Source organism: Danio rerio, chromosome 17 (genome assembly GCF_052040795.2).
Source record: "Danio rerio strain M-AB ecotype USA chromosome 17, GRCz13ab, whole genome shotgun sequence".
NCBI classification, from domain to species: Eukaryota; Metazoa; Chordata; class Actinopteri; order Cypriniformes; family Danionidae; genus Danio; species Danio rerio.
Genome location: NC_141037.1, coordinates 13,751,501 through 13,757,500, shown reverse-complemented (window position 1 = coordinate 13,757,500; position 6,000 = coordinate 13,751,501). Strand labels below are relative to the sequence as shown.

General features: G+C 33.6%; 1 protein-coding gene across 2 annotated transcripts in view; it reads left to right on the top strand.

Annotated features, from left to right (window-relative positions):
• Window positions 1-4,247: 4,247 nt before the first annotated feature.
• Window positions 4,248-6,000, top strand: part of emilin1b (elastin microfibril interfacer 1b) — a 181,960-nt gene continuing 180,207 nt past the window's right edge. For both annotated transcript variants that reach the window (XM_087289502.1, XM_087289501.1), the window contains exon 1: window positions 4,248-4,413. The gene's annotated coding sequence lies outside the window, so the exon portion shown is untranslated. The remainder of the gene's footprint in view (window positions 4,414-6,000) is intronic.

Below are 6,000 nucleotides of genomic sequence, written 5' to 3'. Positions count from 1 at the left end.
ATCTATCTATATATCTATCTATCTATCTATCTATCTATCTATCTATCTATCTATCTATCTATCTATCTATCTATCTATCTATCTATCTATCTATCTATCTATCTATCTATCATAAATATGCTAGCTCTATCTATCTATCTATCTATCTATCTATCTATCTATCTATCTATCTATCTATCTATCTATCTATCTATCTATCTATCTATCTATCTATCTATCTATCTATCTATCTATCTATCTATCTATCTATCTGTCTGTCTGTCTGTCTGTCTGTCTGTCTGTCTGTCTGTCTGTCTGTCTGTCATAAATATCTATCTATCTATCTATCTATCTATCTATCTATCTATCTATCTATCTATCTATCTATCTATCTATCTATCTATCTATCTATCTATCTATCTATCTATCTATCATAAATATGCTTGCTTATCTATCTATCTACCTATCTATCTATCTATCTATCTATCTATCTATCTATCTATCTATCTATCTATCTATCTATCTATCTATCTATCTATCTATCTATCTATCTATCTATCTATCTATCTATCTATCATAAATATGCTAGCTCTATCTATCTATCTATCTATCTATCTATCTATCTATCTATCTATCTATCTATCTATCTATCTATCTATCTATCTATCTATCTATCTATCTATCTATCTATCTATCTATCTATCTATCTATCTATCATAAATATGCTAGCTCTATCTATCTATTTATCTATCTATCTATCTATCTATCTATCTATCTATCTATCTATCTATCTATCTATCTATCTATCTATCTATCTATCTATCTATCTATCTATCTGTCTGTCTGTCTGTCTGTCTGTCTGTCTGTCTGTCTGTCTGTCTGTCTGTCTGTCTGTCATAAATATCTATCTATCTATCTATCTATCTATCTATCTATCTATCTATCTATCTATCTATCTATCTATCTATCTATCTATCTATCTATCTATCTATCTATCTATCTATCTATCTATCTATCTATCATAAATATGCTAGCTTATCTATCTATCTACCTATCTATCTATCTATCTATCTATCTATCTATCTATCTATCTATCTATCTATCTATCTATCTATCTATCTATCTATCTATCTATCTATCTATCTATCTATCTATCTATCTATCTATCTATCTATCTATCTATCTATCATAAATATGCTAGCTCTATCTATCTATCTATCTATCTATCTATCTATCTATCTATCTATCTATCTATCTATCTATCTATCTATCTATCTATCTATCTATCTATCTATCTATCTATCTATCATAAATATGCTAGCTCTATCTATCTATCTATCTATCTATCTATCTATCTATCTATCTATCTATCTATCTATCTATCTATCTATCTATCTATCTATCTATCTATCTATCTATCTATCTATCTATCTATCTATCTATCTATCTATCTATCTATCATAAATATGCTAGCAATATCTATCTATCATCCATCCATCCATCTCTGTCTGTCTGTCTGTCTGTCAGAAAGACCCCGTGAGCTAGGGATCCCTTCAGATTCATCAACACTCACGATCACGTTCATCAAATTTACTTAAACTAAGCATTCTAAAGTATGGCTGTCTTTTACATGTAATGATTCTGAGACAGCAACGTGAAGCAGACGCTTTACAAAAGTTGCGTGTAGGGGTGAAACACTTCAAACTTATGAAATGTGAGGGCTCATGAAAGCTAAATGCTACATTTTAAGAGTATTTTGTAGTATTTCAATACAGGATTTTATTTTGATACATTTGTGGCTTCTGTATTTTGTAGCTTATTTTGATACACTTTAAATTGATGTCTTTGGTATTTTATTTCAAAATACATTTTCAATGTGTTTTTGCCCATCCCTGGCAATATGTCATACTACAGACAAATATCGATGTTTGAGATGCTGATCATTCTTAACCAGTGTCAGCACGCAGCGCTGGAGTCAGAAATGTTTGGTTCTGAACTTCAACATCCAGCTGATGTTATTTGTGTGCAGCTGCTCAGTTTGGAGGAGTACTAAAGTGGCTATAAACATGGACTAAAACAGCTTAAAGCGGACAGCAGTTAAGCAGGGTTTATTGAGGTTGTAAGAAGGAGCCCTCACGTCCATTAGCAGCAGTATGAGAGACTCCAGCAAAAAGTCTGAGTTTTATATTTCCAGTAATTGAGTTGTATTTGCTTTATGGTGGGTGGAAGTTGCTGGTCTATTGACTCCTCTTTGTGTAACAGGTCCTTTTAAAACAAAACTCTTGATATTTCCTGTGCACTATATAGAGATTGTTTTTGAATAATAAACTTAGATGGATTTATATAACATGGTCTGTCTAAAGTTTGAATGACCCAGCAACCATCTTGATGCCAGAAACACTACCTGAAAGGTTAATCTGAAAGCTTTAATTACAAATTTAACCCCCCCCCCCCCCCAGCCTGATCTCACGAGGAAACTTCAGTATTTTACGTTTTGTCAGTTTAATGGCTAATTCGTATAAATTGTTACGAGTTCAATTGTAGGAAAATTTACAATTTTAAAAAGGAGGCATGGCACCCAACCCCAACCCTAACCCCAACAGTCATTGGGTGATGAGCAAATCTTACTAAATTGTACGAATTAGATTGTACGAATTCATATGAATTAGCCACTAAATCAAACTGTTACGAATTGCCGTGAGATTGCGTTGTTCCCCCTCAATTATCTTTCATCCCTATAATACATGTAAACTACCTTGATGTAAAAATGACGTCAAATTGACATCTAGCATTGATGTAAAAAACTAAAAACAGTCCTGGCAATGTTAGATATCAATTTAATGTCGTTTTGACATCAAGGTAGTTTACATGTATTGTAGGGATTGAAAATCCAGCATCAAAAAACTAAAAATTGATCACAGGACAAATTTCCTCAAATTTACCTGCCCTTAAAACCGAGTTCAAGTGGGTTGGAGACTCTTTTGTCTTGCCTTTCAGATGTGAAAGTCTGGTTGTCTTCGAACTTTCTAGATTGTTATGAGAGTAAAACTGAAGCAATTGTGTTTGGCCTGTCAAATTCTTCTTGGACACCACCAGTAAATCTAGGTAAATCAAGTTTTTGTGTGAAGCCTTGAGTAAAAAAATCGTAAAAAAAATTGAGTAATGTTATCTTTGATGATGGCTTGACATTTGATAAACAGATTAACACAATTGTCAAATCCTGCTTTTTTCAGCTTCGACTCTCAGAAACAGTCAAACCTATTTTATCTAGAACATTTAAAAAAAAAATTCATGCTTTCATTACTTCTAGATTGTACTACTGTACTGCACTATATTTTGGGATTAGTCAGACAAGTCTATCCCGCTTACAGTTAGTTCAAAATGCTGCTGCAAGGCTTTTAACCAGTCATAAAAAACATGACCACACCCCACCAGTCTTAAGCTCTTTTTAGTTTTTACTTCTAGTGCATCGTTTTACTTTTAAAATTCTTCTCTTGGTTTTTAAATCACTAAATGGCCTGGCTCCTTCTTACCTGTCAAACCTGTTGACTGAACATCAGCCTGGTCGGTCTCTTCGGCCATCTAAACAGAGACTGTTTTGTATCCCAAAGTCGTGGCTGAAATGCAGGGGTGACCGTGCTTTTGCAGTAGCTGGTCCTACCTTGTGGAATGCTCTGCCCCTCTGTATTAGGTCTATATCATCTCTGTCTGTTGTTATATGTAGGTTGAAAACGTAAATTTTTCATTTGCGATTTGTTTTTGCTGTAATTTTATACCTTTCTCTTTGTGATTTGTATTGTACAGCACATTGGTCAACCTTTGGTTGTGTTTAATAGTGCTATATAAATAAAATTGACATTTAGTTTTTGATGCCAATGTTAGAGCTCAATTTGATATCATTTTGCACAGCATTTTTCAGAAAACAAAATACTAATAATAATAAAATAAAGCAAATGCAGAGATATGATTTTTTCCCTTTAGCCTCCATCCATCTACAATTAGGACCAACCTTTTCTTTTTTTTACTTACATTTGCATAATTTTTATGTGTAGGTTTCTTCTTAGCTGTATTTCATAAACTATAGATTTTAGATAATTGTTGATATTTACTGTATATCTGCCTTGTTTGAAAACTATTTTAAAAATAATCATTTTAATATATTCATTTGTTTGACTGTAGTGAAGACTGAACAAATATGCTTGTCATGATGTCATGTGATTTTTTTTGAGGGGTCACATGACATTTAAGATTCAACATGGTTTCTCCTTGGCCTTCATTCATGGCAGACATCTTAGGCCTGTTTGAAAACCTATGAATCCAGTCCCATCCGTAATTGTAATAGATATTGTGGATATTTCAATATTGATTTGTGGTTGTTTTTGCAGTTGTTTTGGATCACACATCACCTAAATACTCACGTGGAGTCTGGAATTGGTGAGTGTCCTTCATTCCAGTGCATTCATTCAACGGTGTGGCTTGTTTCTGTCAAATAATCATGCTTTTAACTCAATGCTTTAAATAATCATGCTTAAAATAATAAAATGCTTTTAACAATGCTTTTAAGAAGCTTGAGTATAAAACAACATGCTAACATTTATAGCTTGATCATCAAGAAATTTTGTAGATCGCTTTCTTTTTCACTTAACAGTTCTATTTGAAAGTTTTTTTTTTATTCTCAACAGGGTTTTAAAGCATCATTAATTGTTCATCAGTTGATTTTTGTTGTTGTGGTTTACATTTCATCATTTATCTTTTTTTTTTTTTAACTTTTATTGACAGCAGTCAACATAAATACAAACAGTAATAAGAACAGTCCTGAGATTGGGCCCGAGCATACAAATAAAGATATATATATGTAATGACAATATAGGTCTGAGGAAAACATAAATAAATAAAAGTAAATAGACAAACTTCAAGCAAAAATACAAACTTAGAGACATAAGTGACCTATCCAATGAGGCTTTGAACTGGTCCCCATCTTCTTTCAAAGATTTGAGTCTTCAGATGTATTTGTGCTTTCAACTGTTCCATTGAATATAACTGTCTGATTTATTGTATCCACTGTGAAACCGTGGGTGGTTCAGGTTTAAACCAGTTAATTGTTATATTTTTCTTGCAGCCATTAGCAGGAGATGTAGCAAAGTTTCCTGATCATGGGACAAATCCTCTGGAAATTTATCCAGTAAAAACGTTAAAGGGTCCCAAGAGAGATTCACTTTAAGGAGCTTTTCCACGATCCCCTTAACTTCAGTCCAAAAGTGTTGAACAATGGGACAGTCCCAAAATATGTGCGTTTGATCACCCACCAGTCCACAGTTTCTCCAGCACTTATTGCTGCCACTATTACCAGAACGGAAACACTTTAGTGGTGTCCTGAAAAATTGAATTTTAGACTTCCAATCAAACTCCTTCCACATTTGACTCCCCACTCCCATATGGCAACCAGAACAAACATCTACCCAAGTATCATCATCCAATGTCACATTGAGTTCCATTTACCATTGTTGTTTTATATGTTGTGTGTTATCCGACATATCCATCATCAGTTTTATCATTTATCTTTAAAATATTATAACACAATCTAAGACAAAATGCTAACAATTTTTTTTTTGATGTTTCGTCTTGATTTTTGTATAAAAACTTGTACTTATACTTTGCCATACAACTTATACCATTCAGCTATACCATGCACCTTAATTAATACTTTTAGCTAAAACACCCCTCCAAAAAAAAAAGTCTCAAGCTTCATCGCCCTGAAGAATGTATGGGGTTTCCCTGTGGTTGTGTGTCATTTTGCCAGTGTGTTTGCGTAAAAGTGCATATTTCCGCTGTTACTTAAACACAAGCGCTGGTGTGTACATTCGTGTCATGATCTGAACTGTGCAGGAAGTATAGCCAAGGGTGTTGTGGGGAGGAAGAGAGCTGAAAATGACAAAAACACGGATCGAGGCAAACCATCACAGAGTCATAACAGCTGAGAGGTTGGTGTGGCCGATGGAGAAGGGATTGTCTGAACCGCAG